The sequence below is a fragment of the Triturus cristatus genome, chromosome 10 (genome assembly GCF_964204655.1).
Source record: "Triturus cristatus chromosome 10, aTriCri1.1, whole genome shotgun sequence".
Classification (NCBI taxonomy): Eukaryota; Metazoa; Chordata; class Amphibia; order Caudata; family Salamandridae; genus Triturus; species Triturus cristatus.
This window is the reverse complement of record NC_140593.1, coordinates 821,657,992-821,674,385: the sequence shown is the minus strand read 5'-3', so window position 1 is coordinate 821,674,385 and position 16,394 is coordinate 821,657,992. Positions and strand designations below refer to the sequence as shown.

The following is a 16,394-nucleotide window of genomic DNA, read 5'->3' as shown; positions in this document are numbered from 1 at the left end:
TTTGTGCTAGGATAAGCATCTTTCCACCCATCCTGAACTAGAAGAATTGAATAAAAAACAAATCTGACAGTTTTTGAAGAGGTAGTCTGTTTTTCCTATTGTTTGTACTTTTAGCCTACCGGCAGCTTCTGTTAAAAACAGGTGTGAAACCCATGGGTGATCCCAGAAAACTATGCATATCTGAAAAAATGGACAAAATACTGAATTCAGCAAGGGGTCATTTGTAAAGATCACATAAGGTTTTACCCAAACAACTAACAGTTGAAATAAAAAAAAGAAAATTAGCAAGAAAAGAAATAATTTGTGTTTTTTCTTTTTTATCTGTAACTTCTTGTTACGATAGCCGATTTACAAATGCAATATACTGTTACGTGCAATAGGCCCTTCTGCTCTTGGGGATATATGTAGTTTTTACGTTCCCCGAAAACACACAGGAGCCACAGCCAATCACTGAGCTGCACCTTACAATGATTTTTCGGTGTGTACTAAGTCTACAGCAACTCATATACTAAAATATAAAGAGTGAAAAATTGGTGTGAACAAACCTATGTTATTTCTGAAATGTACACACGGTTCTCAGTTTAGGAACGGTTGTTATTTGTATCCATCTGAATTGGTGGGTGCCCATGCTATCATGTGCTTCAGAGGGCGTTTTGCAAAATGCCTTCTTTCCTGCACTGTAGCTTACATTTGGAGCCACAAATGCAAAGAAATCCAATCAGTAGGAACAAATGTTCTATTTCTGTTTTCCCACATGTCTCCCGATAAAAATGTTTCCTCACTTGTGTGACTGTCCCAAGTGCCGGCAACACAAAACTCCTTAAAATGCGACTAGGAGTCATAACATTTCAGCCAGCAAATACATTTTTTTGTAACAATGCAGGTAGATGTGGATATAGGGCCCTATCTCAGACACTGTGCAAGGAAACCCACAATACCCAAACTTTTTTGTAATCTAGACACCCAGGTGAATCCATGATATGTGTCTTTCACAAGGTTTTCTTACCCAGAAGCCTTTGCAAACCTCAAACCTCAACACTTACGTGTCTTTCACAAGGTTTTCTTGCCCAAAAGCCCTTGCAATCCTCAAACGTTGGCTAAAACACACACATTTCCCTCACATTTCTGTGAGGTAAAGTTCCAGAATCTGTGGGAATCCACAAATGTCCTATCACCCTGCATTTCCACACATCGTCATCATAAAAACAGTACCCACTTGTGCAGGGAGACTTAGCACCCGCAATAGGAAAGGGCCCAAAATACAACATGGACACATCATATGTTTCCATTTAAAACTGACCCTTGTTTAGCAATTTGAGTATCTGTAGATATTGGCCTCTAGCACAGCCGGCAGCCAGGAAAACGTATCAAACCCACACCTTTCTGAAAATTAGACACCGGCGGAAGTCCAGGGTGGTGTGACTTATGTGGATATCAAGATGTTCCTACTCAGAATACCTTGCAAACACCAAACATTGGGTAAAAACTCACATTTCCACACATTTCAATGAGGGAAAGTTCTGGTATCTGCGGAGATCAACAAATTTCCTAGGAGGCTGTGTTCCCACAGGTTGCCTTCCAATACAAATGGTCCGCTACTAGTGTGGTTGGGCTTAGCATCGCGATAGGAAAGAGCCCAAAATGCAACATGGAAAGGTCAATGTTTTCCACTCATAACTAACCCTTTTTTTGCAATGTGGGTAGCTGCAGATTGTGGACGGTAGCTCAGCCAACACCCAAGGAAGCCTATCAAAACCAGACATTTCTGAAAATTAAACATCCAGGAGGGTCTAGGGTGGTGTGCCTTGTATGGATATCATGACATTTTCTTACCAACTGTAGGAGAGTGGCATCGACTGCATAGTTGCCCCCAACTTTTTGCTGATGTTTTGACTGTTTTATGACTCTAGCCAGGCGGTGGCCTTGCTATCCAGGAACCCAGCCTATCTGCTTCTTCTCTAAACTGATGTGAGTACCCTAGGTACAACCCAATTGGATACTAAGGTACCCACCTATGTACAACACATGTATTCTCATTGGTCACCCCTCAAGCAGGCCTTGCTAATCCTACAAGGCAGGGTGCTGGGATATGTGTGAGGGGGGGCCCCTACCTGAGTACGGCCCCTCTGCAACCCTCGTAAAAATCATTGCTGGGTTGTTTATAGTGTAGCCATACCATATACTCTTAACCGCATTATAAGTATATCGCGATAGCATGATAACTTGAGAATGGCTACACAGAACCATATTGTGTTTGGTGTCAAACATGTAGGAATCATACCCCTAGTCCAGCCATGGGCATGAGGGCATGATTCCCCCCTGCTAGAGGGGCGATATGGGAAAAGCGGCAGAATTTAGACACCAATTTAAAAGTGCACACGTATCACAAAATGGATGCTACTCGCCACCCACACGACTCTGGCTGCCTGTTGCTGGGCAAAACCCCAGCCTCGGCAGCTGGACAATAGGGATCCTGTTGCAGGGAGGTGCCAGCACCTTCCCAGACAGGCTATGTGGATTGGAACTGGGTGGGTGCACCATAGGATGCCTTTCAGAGTTGCACGTAGGCTGCTACAGAGCCTACATTCTGCATACACCGCCTGGAACCGGTTCAGGGGCATCCTGCCCCTCGCCCAGCCGGGAAACACACAATGGGGAGAGGGTATAGACACCCTTTCCCGCCTCAACTCTCATTGGTGGACACTCCCCTAATCTTGTCGATAAAGGTGAATAACGTGTCCCCAGAGAATCAGATTAATCTTGGACTTCACAGACCTGACCTTCGACGAGCTGCTGCCCAGCTGACTGAAGAAATCTCCCTTAGGGATTGATATAGTTGGTCCCCTGGACCCACCAACAGTATCTGGGCACAGGTTCATTCTGGTGGTAGTGGATCATGCAACCAGATACCCAGAAGCCATTCCCCTTAGGACCATCACAGCACCTGTGGTGGCAAGGGCCCTCCTGGGAATCTTTTCCAGGGTGGGTTTTCCTAAGGAGGTATTGTCTGACAGAGATACAAACTTTATGAGTATCTACCTCAAGGCAATGTGGAAGGAGTGTTGTGTCAACTATAGGTTCATCACCCCTTAACATCCTCAATGCAATGGTCTTGTTGAGAGATTCAACAAGACCTTAAAGGGTATGATTAAAGGGCTCCCAGAAACGCTTAGGCGAAAATGGGATGTTCTTCTGCCCTGCCTTCTCTTTGCATACAGGGAGGTGCCACAAAAGGGGGTTGGTTATAGCCCCTTTGAACTTTTGTTTGGCCATCCTTTTAGAGGGCCACTCTGTCTAGTGAAGGAGGGATGGGAGCAACCTCTCAAACCCCCTAAACAGGATATTGTGGACTATGTACTTGGTCTCCGCTCCCGGATGGCTGAGTACATGAAGAAGGCAACTAAAAACCTGGAGGCAAGTCAGGAATTACAGAAATCCTGGCATGACCAAAAGGCTGTACTGGTGGTGTACCAGCCAGGACAGAAGGTATGGGTGCTGGAGCCAGTGGCCCCAGCAGCTCTCCAAGATAAATGGAGTGGGCCCCATACCATTTTGGAAAAGAAGGGAGAGGTCACCTATTTGGTGGACCTTGGCACTCCTAGAAGTCCCCACAGGGTACTTCATGTTAATAGACTGAAAGCGTATGTGGACAGGGCTGACTTGGGCTTGCTCATGGCAACAGATGAGGGACAGGAGGAAGAGAGTGACCCTCTCCCAGACCTGCTCTCTCACAACCCTGACGATGGGTCAGTTGATGGAGTAGCCTTGGCAGGCAGCCTCACTGACCAGCAGCAAGCAGACTGTAGACAAGGTCTTCAGTCTTACAGACATATGTTTTCTCTGACTTCAAGTCAGACCCCCTGGTGCACTCATGAAGTGGACACTGGGGACACTCTGCCTGTGAAGAATAAGATCTACAGGCAACCTGACCATGTCAGGGACTGCATAAGGACAGAAGTCCAAAAGATGTTGGAATTAGGAGTGATTGAGCCCTCAGAGAGCCCTTGGGCTAGCCCAGTAGTCTTTGTACCAAAACCTCACACCCAGGATGGTAAGAGAGAGATGAGGTTCTGTGTTGACTACAGGGGACTCAATGCAGTCACTAAGACTGATGCTCACCCACTTCCCAGAGCAGATGAGCTCATAGATAGATTGGCCTCAGCCAAGTATCTGAGCACATTTGATCTGACAGCTGGCTACTGGCAGATAAGGTTAGCTGAGTCTGCAAAAGCCAAAACTGCATTTTCTACCCCTGGTGGGCATTATCAATTTATTGTAATGCCCTTTGGTTTGAAAAATGCACCTGCCACTTGTCAAAGGTTGGTGAACCAAGTCCTCTCAGGCCTGGAAGACTTTAGTGCAGCATATCTAGATGATATTGCTGTCTTCAGCTCCACCTGGGAGGATCACCTGATCCACCTGAGGAAAGTTTTGGAAGCCCTGCAAAAGGCAGGGATCACTATCAAGGCTACTAAGTGCCATATAGGGCAGAGTCAGGTTGTGTACCTGGGTCACCTTGTAGGTGGAGGCCAGGTTCAACCACTTCAGGGCAAAATCCAGACCATCATGGACTGGGTTGCTCCAACCACCCAGACTCAGGTCCGAGCTTTCTTGGGCCTGACTGGTTATTATAGAAGGTTTGTAAAGGGATATGGATCCATTGTGACCCCCTTGAATGACCTAACCTCAAAGAGGATGCCCAAAAAGGTTCAGTGGACTGTCAGCTGTCAGAAAGCTTTTGATGACCTAAAACAGGCTATGTGCTCTGCTCCAGTGCTCCAAAGCCGCAACTACTCCAAAGAATTCATAGTTCAAACTGATGCTTCTGAGGTGGGGGTAGCTGCTGTATTATCAGAACTGAATGAAGAGGGCCAGGATCAGCCAGTAGCTGTTATTAGCAGAAGGTTGACCCCCAGAGAGAAACGTTGGTCAGCTATAGAGAGGGAGGCCTTTGCTGTGGTCTGGGCCTTGAAGAAGCTGAGGCCATACTTGTTTGGCACTCACGTCCTTGTTCAAACAGACCATAAGCCCCTCCTATGGCTAAAACAGATGAAGGGTGAAAACCCCAAACTACTCAGGCGGTCCATTTCCCTACAGGGGATGGACTTTACAGTGGAACATAGACCTGGGAGCAACCATGCCAATGCAGATGGCCTCTGCAGATATTTCCACTTAGAACATGAAGACTCAACTGGTCAAGGTTAATTTAATGTCCCTGTGTTTGGGGGAAGGGGGGGTTATGTAGGAGAGTGGCATCGACTGCCTAGTTGCCCCCAACGCTTTGCTGATGTTTTGACTGTTTTATGACTCTAGCCAGGCGGTGGCCCTGCTATCCAGGACCCCAGCTTATCTGCTTCTTCTCTAAACTGATGTGAGTACCCTAGGTACAACCCAATTGGATACTGAGGATACCCTGTCAGCCCTTGTAGATGGTACCCTAGGTACCCAGGGCATGGGTCCCTCAGAGGCCTACCAGGGCTGCAGCACTTATTGTGCCACCCTGGGACAGCCATACCAAATGACACCACCAGACCACTACTGTAGTCTGGGTAAGGTGGTGCTTGCAGTCAGGTGGTGCTTGCACCCCCTTACAGGGATACAGGTATCCTGTACCCACCTATGTACAACACATGTATTCTCATTGGTCACCCCTCAAGCAGGCCTTGCTAATCCTACAAGGCAGGGTGCTGGGATATGTGTGAGGGTGGACCCCTACCTGAGTAGGGCCCCTCTGCAATCCTCGTAAAAATAATTGCTGGGTTGTTTGTAGTGTAGCCATACCATATACTCTTAACCGCATTATAAGTATATCGCGATAGCATGATAACTTGAGAATGTCTACAAAGAACCATATCGTGTTTGGTGTGAAACATGTAGGAATCATACCCCCAGTCCAGCCATGGGCATGAGGGCATGATTCCCCCCTGCTAGAGGGGCGATATGGGAAAAGCGGCAGAATTTAGACACCAATTTAAAAGTGCACACGTATCACAAAATGGATGCTACTCGCCACCCACTCGACTCTGGCTGCCTGTTGCTGGGCAAAACCCCAGCCTCGGCAGCTGGACAATAGGGATCCTGTTGCAGGGAGGTGCCAGCACCTTCCCAGACAGGCTATGTGGATTGGAACTGGGTGGGTGCACCCTAGGATGCCTTTCAGAGTTGCACGTAGGCTGCTACAGCGCCTACATTCTGCATACACTGCCTGGAACTGGTTCAGGGGCATCCTGCCCCTCGCCCAGGTGGGAAACACACAAAGGGGAGAGGGTGTAGCCACCCTTTCCCGCCTCAACTCTCATTGTAGGTCACTGATCTGGACACTCCCCTAATCTTGTGGATAAAGGTGAATAACGTGTCCCCAGAGAATCAGATTAATCTTGAACTTCACAGACCTGACCTTCGACAAGCTGCTGCCCAGCTGACTGAAGAAATCTCCCTTGGGGTAAAGGAGTTACCCCCCTGCTTGGCAGGCACCTGAAACACTGCAAGTGACCAGGTTGAAACTTCACTGCTTCTTTGGACATCGACGACTCCTCTCAACCTTGAGGTGGGTTTCCTAGCATCCCAGATGCCAGTGAGCGTGCCCAGCAAGTCTGAGCACCGTGGACCGTGTGGGTGCCGAGATCCCCAATACCCCAGGACACCAGCCACCTCTTGCGTAGCACATGACCCTGACCAGTGGGGAAGTTGTGCTTTAGCCCAATATTAAGCCAACGTCTCAGCAGCAACTGTGCCAAAGATCAGCACCCTAGCTCACTCCAGTGGCCCGTGGGCACCCTTTTACGCACTCCAAATTGCTGCCTCCCGCGGTCCCTTGTCTCTCAACTTGTGGGCCCTAACGGAGGTCAATCTTTACTTTTAAGAGTTCCCCTGGTTGCTCCAGGCCTGCTCTACAGTCTTCTTGAAGGAGACCTTGCCCAGACCTCGTGGGTCTGCACCAGTAGCTGATTTGTTTAGCTTGCATGGGTTGCGGTTGCCAAGGCTTAGTGGATCCAATCCGGACACTAATACTGCAGCGACCCTCATCCTTTGTAGGACAGTCGCCCTCCAGAAGCTGGCCTTCCTTGAAGCCTCCCGGAGCCCGTGGCTGCAGATCCAAGCTACACCTTTTCCACTTGAAGCACCCGACATTGAAAGGCTCTTTTCCTTGAGCTCCCTGGTCACTGTGCCGTGACCCAGACTCTGTCCCCTCTGCTTTCAGGTTCTCCTCTACAAGATCTACAACTTCATTCTTCACGGCATCATCGACGCTTTTGGCTAGTAGCAGTTTTGTACATTTTCCCATTGAAAATCAGCCCGCGACCCGACATCAAAAACGACCTATGCACCCGGCTTCCCTGGGGCAGGTAACAGTGGTACCTCAGTACTCCTGTGGTAGTGGGCTCCTCAAAAGCTTAACTCTAAGTTTTTAACTTTGAACTCCTGCTAGAAGTGTCTTTAATCTGTTTAAATCAAACCGCGACATTCTCCATAGGTTTTAATAGAGATCCAGATAGCAGCTATTTCCTCATCACCTGGGGTCGATTCTCAAGGGGCCAGCGATCCTAAATGCCCTAGGCATTGTCTGTAGAATTGTTGTGGTTCTTATACCACTTTTTTAATATATGGTTTGGTCCCCCCCTGGGGCCCTGTGATTCCAGTGCTATTTATTGTATCTATAAATGCTTGTTTGAATTGTAACTTTACCTCTAGCCTCATAAAGAGACTTGTGGGATTCTGTTTAGAATAAATACATATATTTTATATATATACCTGTGTGGACTACTCTTCATTTGGTCATTCAAAAGGTTATCTATGGTAAAACAATAAGCTTAACACGCCTTCAAGACTCAGCCTGAAGGCTGCTCTCCACAGCTACCACTAGGATAGCTTTCTTTAAAGGTTGTCTTTTAAACCCATCACCTTAAGAGTCGAATTGGACTGGTGCAAGGTGGCCACTATAACTAGTGACCAGCATATGCCAGGCCAACTTCTCACATTGGTGTGCAGCGGGTGGATTCAAGCTTGCCATTGTTTTACCAGATAACAAATTGAATTTCTAAAGTGAAAGCCACTTGGTACTAAAGGTAAATATAAATTCAAGCTTAGAATATAATAAGTTCTACTGAACTTAGGAGTTGTGTGTAGAGGTTTCAGCACACCTTGACTACAACTCAAGAAAGGGTTCAGTAGGCCACACCTAGTGTAGGTAGATACACCAGTACCACTACACTAGAAATGTCTTTAAGTTCAGGTGCCCATAAGGCTCTGGAAGGACCCCATAGGGTCCCAGTCGACAAATATGATCATCTCTCCTTTGCTGAGCTTAGGGAGATGTGCACCACTAGGCAACTTAAGACAAACCAAGGTGCCAATACTCAACGTCTCAGGGAAATCCTGCTCATAGCAGACTTTAAGCAGACTTTAGTGTCTGATGGGGTAGACAGGTTGGGTGGGCATCCCCCAGAAGAGGACATCCCAGGGTTGGACTCTGATGAGGACCAGGAAGAGGAAGATGAACTTGACCTGGATGAACAAAACCATTCACAACATGGAGATGATGGCACAAGAGGCACTCTCTCCATCCCTAAAGGGAGAATGGTGGATCCAAACAGAAGGAACAGATCCCCCTCAGTGGGGTCCAACCATTCTGAGATATCCAAAGGGACCTCTGCCTCTTCTCAGAGAAGAGAATCCTCCCAAGAGAGGAAATGCAGACTGATCCAGTTTGAGCAGGCTAAGATACAGCTCAGGAGAGAACAGTTAGCATTGGACAGGGAATCCCTGGAGCTTCAGAAAGCTTCAAGAAAATGGGGTCTAGAGACCCCTGGTGGCAGTAATACCCCTAGAGTTAGAGAGAAAGCTCCTGACAATAGGAACCTACATAAGAGTGTGCCCCCCTATCAGTAAGGGGATGATATCCACAAATGGATCACTGCACTTGAGAGGGCCTGTAAAGTTCAGAGGGTCCCAGTAGAGCAGTGGGCAGCAATCTTATGGCTCTCCTTTGCAGACAAAGGTAGAGACAAGCTCCTCCCTGTCAGAGAAGAGGATGCAGATGATTATTATATCTTGAGAGATGCTTTGATAGATGGGTTTGGCTTAATCACTGATCAGTATAGACTAAAGTTCAGAGTCACCCAGAAAGCACAGAAACAAGATTGGGTAGACTTTGTGGATTGTGCTACCAAGGCACTGGAAGGTTGGTTAACTGGCAGTAAAGTAAATGATTACCAAGGATTGTATAATCTCATAATGAGGGAGCAGATCCTTAATAATTGTCAGAATCAGCTCTTACATCAGCACCTGGTGGACTCAGATCTGACCTCTCCCCAAGAATTGGGAAAGAAGGCAGACAAATGGGTCAGAACCAGGATTAAGCAGAAGGTCCATCCCTTGGGGGGTGAGACTAAAAAGGAAGATGCCAAGAACTCTGAGAAGGGTGGGGAAAAGGGAAAAGACCAGCAGTCTTCAACAGGCCCCCAAAAAGCAGCATCTGATAAGACCCAGTCCAACAAGGCTAAGCAGCCAAGGAAGCCATGGTTTAAAGTCTGTAAACAGAAAACCCATTGGACTTCAGATTGTAATAAGGCCAAAGACTCCACAAGTACCACACCTGCCCCTAAGGCAACTGTTCCCCCTAGTCCAGCTATAGGTGGTGATACACAGAACAAGGGTATAGTAGGGTTGACCCTGGGATCTGGAGAGGATTCTGGCCTAGTCAGAACTCCTACTCAGGCTGTCTTAGTTTGTGATGGGGACCTGTCCCTATTTGTGAGTCCCAGTGGTCTGGGCAAATACAAGCAACAGCCTAAAATAAATGGAAGGGAGTCATTAGCTTACAGGGACACAGGAGCCAGTGTCACCATGGTGACTAAGGACCTTGTGGACCCTAGCCAGATCATACTTGGGGAAACTTACCAAGTGACCAATGCAAGCAACGTTAGTACTAACCATGCTCTAGCAGTTGTAAACTTCTCCTGGGGAGGGGTAACTGGCCTAAAGAAGGTTGTGGTGAGTGCAGACCTACCTGTTGAATGTTTGCTAGGGAATGATTTGGAGGCCTCAGCATGGGCTGAGGTGGAGCTAACTACCCATGCAGCAATGTTGGGTATACCAGCAGAAGTATTCGCCCTGAAAAGTTCAAAAGCAAAGCTGACAGGAACTGAACAGGCCTTGGATCCTGGAAGAATGGACCAAGGACCTTCCAAGAGGAGGAGTAACAGGGGTAAGGCAGAGCCTTCCCCCAGGAACAGTCTGTAGAGACTCTTTTAGCAGAAGAGGATCTAGCTCCTGAAGGAGGAACTGCACCAGATGAACTGTGTGAGAAGTTGGCCTGGTATATGATGTTCACTAGTTAAAGTGACCACCTTGTACCATGCCAAGCAACCCTTATGGTGTGGTTGTAAGTCAACCTTTTCGGACTAGCTGCCCTAGTGGTAGCGTAGGCTAAGCAGTCTTTGAGGCTAAACTCGTGAAACGTGTTAAGCAAGCTGTTTTACCAAATGCAACCCCCTTTTATACCAATGAAAGGACACCACACAGATATATATTCAAAATATATATGTATTTATTTCTCAAAGTAACCCCTAGTCTCTTTATGAGCACAGGAGCACAAATCGTCAAACAAGATTACAGTAGAATACACAGAAGTTGCACTTTATATGGATAGGCCCTGGTGGCCGCTCAAACCATATACTAAAATAGTGGTATAAGTACCACGAACAGAAAAGGGAAAAGGCCTAGGGCCTCTAGAATCGCTGGGCCTACAAGGAGCTAACTTCAGTTAGTGACCAGGAGGTCCACGGGTTGCGTGTGCAGAGCAAATAGTCACACGCGTGCTCCCATAGGTTTTCAATGGGTGCGTAAAAAGTACAAAGTTACTGCAAAAAGGATCTTCCGGATGGACTAGGAACTCAAGATTGGAAACACAGACACTAGAGATGATACTCTACACTTGGGCACCGGAGTGCCAGCTTTACCTCACCCACAGGAAGCGGGTGCGTAGGTGTCGAAGTGCGTCGGGTTTCTTCTATCTGTTCAATGGAGCCTGTGGACAAAGATGCTGCAGGCGGTCGGTCCGGAAGGGATGCGGTGGATCCAAGGGTGGATCGGAGTTGTAGAAGACCTGTAAGCAGAGGGGACAGTGTTCACAGTCACTAGCCAGTGACCAGCGTGGCACCAGGTGGGTACCAGGCGATGTCGGGTGCAAACAGGAAGAAAGGTGTAGCTTGTTTCTGCAGCCACGTGGTCCCTGAAGGTTGGCGACGTCCAGGAGTCGGTTCACGAGCTGTCCCACGCAGGCTCTCGCTGTCAGCAGTGTCGGCGACTTGATCGAAGCAAACACGCCTTGGCAAAAGCAATTGTTGTGGAAAACGAAATAAGCTGATGGTTCTGACCAGCAAGGTCAGAGGGACGGCTCCTTTGGAGGGGAGCAAGGGCCAGTCTGGAGCAACCAGACCAGCGGTGTATTTCTTGAAGTTCGTCGCCAAGATGGCCACTAGCCAGCGGGCCAGCAACCGGTTAGGCGCGTCGAGTGGCAAAATGCAGAAGGGCCCCACGCAGATCGTGGAGATGCTGGAGGGCTCACCTTTAGTGCAGATGCTGCTCGGGTGTTGGGCTTCTCAGATCCCAAAGCACAACTTGGAGGGAGCCTCGGTTGTTGCGCTTGCAGCTTGTCGTGGTCTTTTCAAGATGGCTGGCTCCACGTGTCTCGGTGCCTCCACGGGTCTCCTCTTTTCAGGGACTGTGGATCGGGCGATGTGAAGTCTGGAGGTCCAGGTCTTGTCAGTCTCTGGGCTCGGGCTCCGGCGGGAGGTGGCGGCAAAGTAGAGGTTGATTCGCTGGATGGTGCTTGCGTTAGCAAGGTGGTCACTCCCTGACCACAGGGGAGATTGGCTTCAGTCCTCTGTGCGGCAGAGCGTCGAAGTTCCCGTCTTCTTCTTAGTTTCAAGTTGATTCCAGGATGTCTGAAGTCTTAGGACACAGCTCCTACCTTTAAGCGGATTCTAGGGGCCGGACTACCTGCTAGGTCCCTCCCTAAGGGTGGGACCAGGAAGGGGGGTGGTTACACCCCCAATCCTTTGTCCAGCTCGCCCCAGGCCCGGGACTGGTGTGCCCCAGGACTGGATTGAACTGGCATATGCACCGAGGCTCCTTGTGAGCCTCAGGCATGTCTGGTTTCTTTCAAGCCCTACCTGACCAATACACAAAATCCTGTCTGGGGTGGTGCACGCACCTCCCCTGGCAGGAAACCCTTTGTCCACACCTCCCAAGCTGGAAGGACTCACAGCAGCAGGAGGGCAGACTTGTGTCTGTGGTGGCAGCATCCATTTTGTGGAGCTGAGGCTATGTCTGATTTTACCCGGGTTTCAGGTACTGTACATGTTGTGTCCCTCTAGAAGGGTGGAATGCTAACCCCGTCGCCAGAATTGGCGAGGGGTTAGTATTCCAATTCGTATGACACCTTACTCGACATGTTTTGATAAAGCCAAACCAAAGATAGCATTTAACCGCGAGGTTCATAATGCACTTAAGAGTATATGGTATGACGATATCTGGAAACAGTAGAAGGAAGTTGTTCCGACCACTGCAGACAGGCTCAGGTCATGCCAGAGCACCATCTCACATGGAACCAAGCACTCTGCCTTCAGGATTGTTAAGGCCTGCCATAGGAGTGACTTATAGGTTAACATGTGTCCCATTTAAGGTTAGGTATAGGTATACTACACCTAAGTAAGAGGTGGTTACACCAACTTACCCCAGCTGAGTGATCAGCCAGTTGTGTCAAATTTGTTAGGCCAAGCCTGGGGTGGCATAATACATGCTTCAGCCCCTGTCAGGCCTTAGATACACCAATGCCCTGGGTACCTAATGTACACTGGTACAGGGGCTCACAGGGTGATCCACTTCCAATTGGTTATGCGCCTAGGGTGCATAGTGTAAATTTAGTAGAGAGAACAGCAGGCTGGGGGTCTGATTGGCAGGCCCACAGCCTCAATATGTCAAAAACCAGTGAAGCAAAAAGCAAAAATTTGGGGTGACCATAGGATAGCAGACCCTACTCTCCTACACAACCCCCCCCCCCAAATGCAGGGACATTAAACTTGCCTTGACCAGTCTCGTCTTCATGTCCTAAGTGGAAGTACCTGGAGAGACCATCTGCATTCCCATGGTCAGTACCTGGCCGGTGCTCCACTGTAAAGTCCATCCCCTGTAGGGAAATGGACCACCTAAGCAGTTTGGGGTTTTCACCCTTCATCTGATTTAGCCACAAGAGGGGCTTATGGTCGGTCTGAATCTTGAAGTGAGTGCCAAACAAGTATGGCCTCAGCTTCTTCAGGGCCCACACCACAGCAAAGGCCTCCCTCTCAATAGCTGACCAATTCTTCTCTCTGGGGGTCAACCTTCTGCTAATAAAAGCAATGGGTTGGTCTTGACCTTCTACATTAAGTTGTGACAGCACAGCTCCCACACCCAACTCAGAAGCATCTGTTTGGACAATAAACTCTTTGGAGTAGTCAGGACTTTTCAGGATAGGTGCAGAGCACATGGCCTCCTTCAGGTCATCAAATGCCTTTTGACAGCTTACTGTCCACTGAACCTTTTTGGGCATCTTCTTGGATGTCAGATCATTAAGAGGAGTCACAATGGACCCATAGTTCTTAACAAACTTCCTGTAGTACCCAGTCAAGCCCAAGAAAGCTCGAACTTGAGTCTGGGTGGTTGGAGGGGACCAGTCCTTGATGGATTGTATCTTACTCTCCAGTGGTTGAACTTGGCCTCCACCTACAAGGTGGCCCAAATACACAACCTTATTCTGCCCTATCTGGCACTTAGTAGCCTTGATAGTGAGGCATCCCCTTTGCAGAGCCTCAAGAGCCTTCTTCAGGTGGATCAGGTGATCCCCCCAGGTGGAGCTAAAGACAGCAATGTCATCAAGATATGCTGCACAAAAGTCATCCAACCCAGTAAGGACTTGGTTCACCAGCCTTTGGAAGGTGGCAGGTGCATTCTTCAGACCAAAGGGCATCACCACAAATTGATAATGCCCACCTGGGGTTGAGAATGCTGTTTTGGCCTTAGACTCCTCAGCTAATCTGATTTGCCAATAGCCAGCTGTCAAGTCAAATGTGCTCAAAAACTTAGCAGAAGCTAGTTTGTCTATGAGCTCATCTGCCCTTGGAATAGGGTGTGCATCTGTCCTGGTGACAGCATTGAGACCCCTGTAGTCCACACAGAACCTCATCTCTCTCTTGCCATCTTTGGTGTGAGGTTTGGGGACCAGAACCACTGGGCTAGCCCAGGGGCTCTCTGAGGGTTCAATGACACCTAATTCCAGCATTTTGTGTACCTCAGCCTTTATACAGTCCCTGACGTGGTCAGGTTGTCTGTAAAGCTTGTTCTTTACAGGCAGACTGTCACCAGTGTCCACCACATGGGTACACCAGTCAGTTTGGCTAGGTATTAGGGAAAACAGATGTTGAAATGATTGTAGAACTTGTCTGCATTCAGTTTGCTGATGGGCAGTGAGGTTGCCTCCAAGGGTCACTCCTTCAACTGAGCCATCTTCAGGGTTCTGAGACAACAGGTCTGGGAGAGGGTCACTCTCTTCCTCCTGTCCCTCATCTGTAGCCATGAGCAAGCCCATGTCTGCCCTGTCAAATATGCTTTTAACCTGTTAACATGGAGTACCCTGTGGGGACTCCTGGGAGTTCCTAGGTCCACCAAGTAGGTGACCTCTCCCTTCTTTTCCAGGATTGTATGGGGTCCAGACCATTTGTCTTGGAGTGCTGCTGGGGCCACTGGCTCCAACACCCATACCTTCTGTCCTGGCTGAAACTCAACCAAGACAGTCTTTTGGTCATGCCAAGCTTTCTGTAAGGCCTGGCTTGCCTCAAGGTTTTTGGATGCCTTCTCCATATACTCAGCCATCCTGGAGCGGAGACCAAGTACATAGTCCACTATGTCTTGTTTAGGCTTTTTGAGAGGTAACTCCCATCCTTCCTTCACCAAACACAGTGGGCCTCTTACAGGGTGCCCAAACAACAATTCAAAGGGGCTGTATCCAACCCCCTTTTGTGGGACCTCTCTGTAAGCAAACAGAAGGCAGGGTAGAAGGATGTCCCATCTTCCCTGAGCTTTTCAGGTAATCCTTTGATCATACCCTTTAGGGTCTTGTTGAATCTCTCAACAAGCCCATTGCATTGTGGGTGATAAGGGGTGGTGAACTTGTAGTTGACACCACATTCCTTCCACATAGCTGTCAAGTATCCTGACATGAAGTTGGTACCTCTGTCAGAAACTACCTCCTTAGGAAACCCCACTCTGGAGAATACTCCCAGCAGGGCCCTGGCCACAACAGGTGCTGTAGTGGTCCTAAGGGGAATTGCCTCTGGATACCTGATGGCATGATCCACTACCACCAGTATAAATCTGTGCCCAGATGCAGTGGGAGGATCCATGGGACCCACTATATCTATTCCCACTCTTTCAAAGGGGACCCCCACCACAGGTAGTGGTATTAGGGGGGCCTTTGTTGTGCCACCTGATTTGCCACTGGCTTGGCAGGTCACACAGGAGCGACAAAACTCCTTTGTATCTTCATTCATATGAGGCCAGTGAAAGTGAGGGACAAGCCTGTCCCAAGTCTTGTTCTGGCCTAGGTGTCCTGCTAAAGGAATATCATGGGCCAAGGTAAGAAGGAAGCCCCTAAATTGCAGAGGTATAACCAACCTCCTGGTAGCACCAGGCTTGGGGTCTCTAGCCTCTGAATAAAGGAGACCATCATCCCAATACACTTTATGGGTACCTTGAGCATTCCCAGCAGCCTCAGCAGCAGCCAGCTGTCTGAGGGGTTCAAGAGAGGGGCAGGATAACTGAGCCTGCCTCAAGTCAGCCCTTGAAGGTCCCCCTGACCCCAGAAACTCAACCTGATCAGGTTCAAGCTCTTCAGGGACAGTTCCTTCAGGGTCCTCTAGATCAGCTTCCTGGGAAGGTTGATCATCACTCTGAGGCAGGGGGGAAGGCACAGCCTTGACCCTCCTGTTCTTCTTCTTGGTAGGTGCTTGGTCCATTGTTCCAGGATCCAAGACCTGAGGTTCAGTAAGGAACTTTTTGGCCTGTGACCTGGTCACAGCAAGGACATGTGGGCCTAACATCTCTGCATGTGTCCTGTACTCCACTTCAGACCATAGAGAACTCTCTAGGTCATTGCCCAACAAACATTCTACTGGGAGGTCTGCACTAACCACAACCCTTTTGAGGCCAGTTACCCCTCCCCATGAGAAGTTAACAACTGCCACACTATGTGAAGTAGTGGCATTGCTGGCATTGGTCACCAGGTAATTCTCACCTGGTATGTACTGTCCAGGATCCACAAAGCCTGGTGTCACCATAGTGACACTGGCACATGT

At 48.7% G+C, this 16,394-nt stretch overlaps 1 protein-coding gene across 1 annotated transcript in view; it reads left to right on the top strand.

The window, feature by feature from the left end:
- Window positions 1-16,394, top strand: part of LOC146790079 (uncharacterized) — a 218,590-nt gene that overhangs the window by 143,206 nt on the left and 58,990 nt on the right. The gene's annotated exons all lie outside the window — the stretch shown is intronic.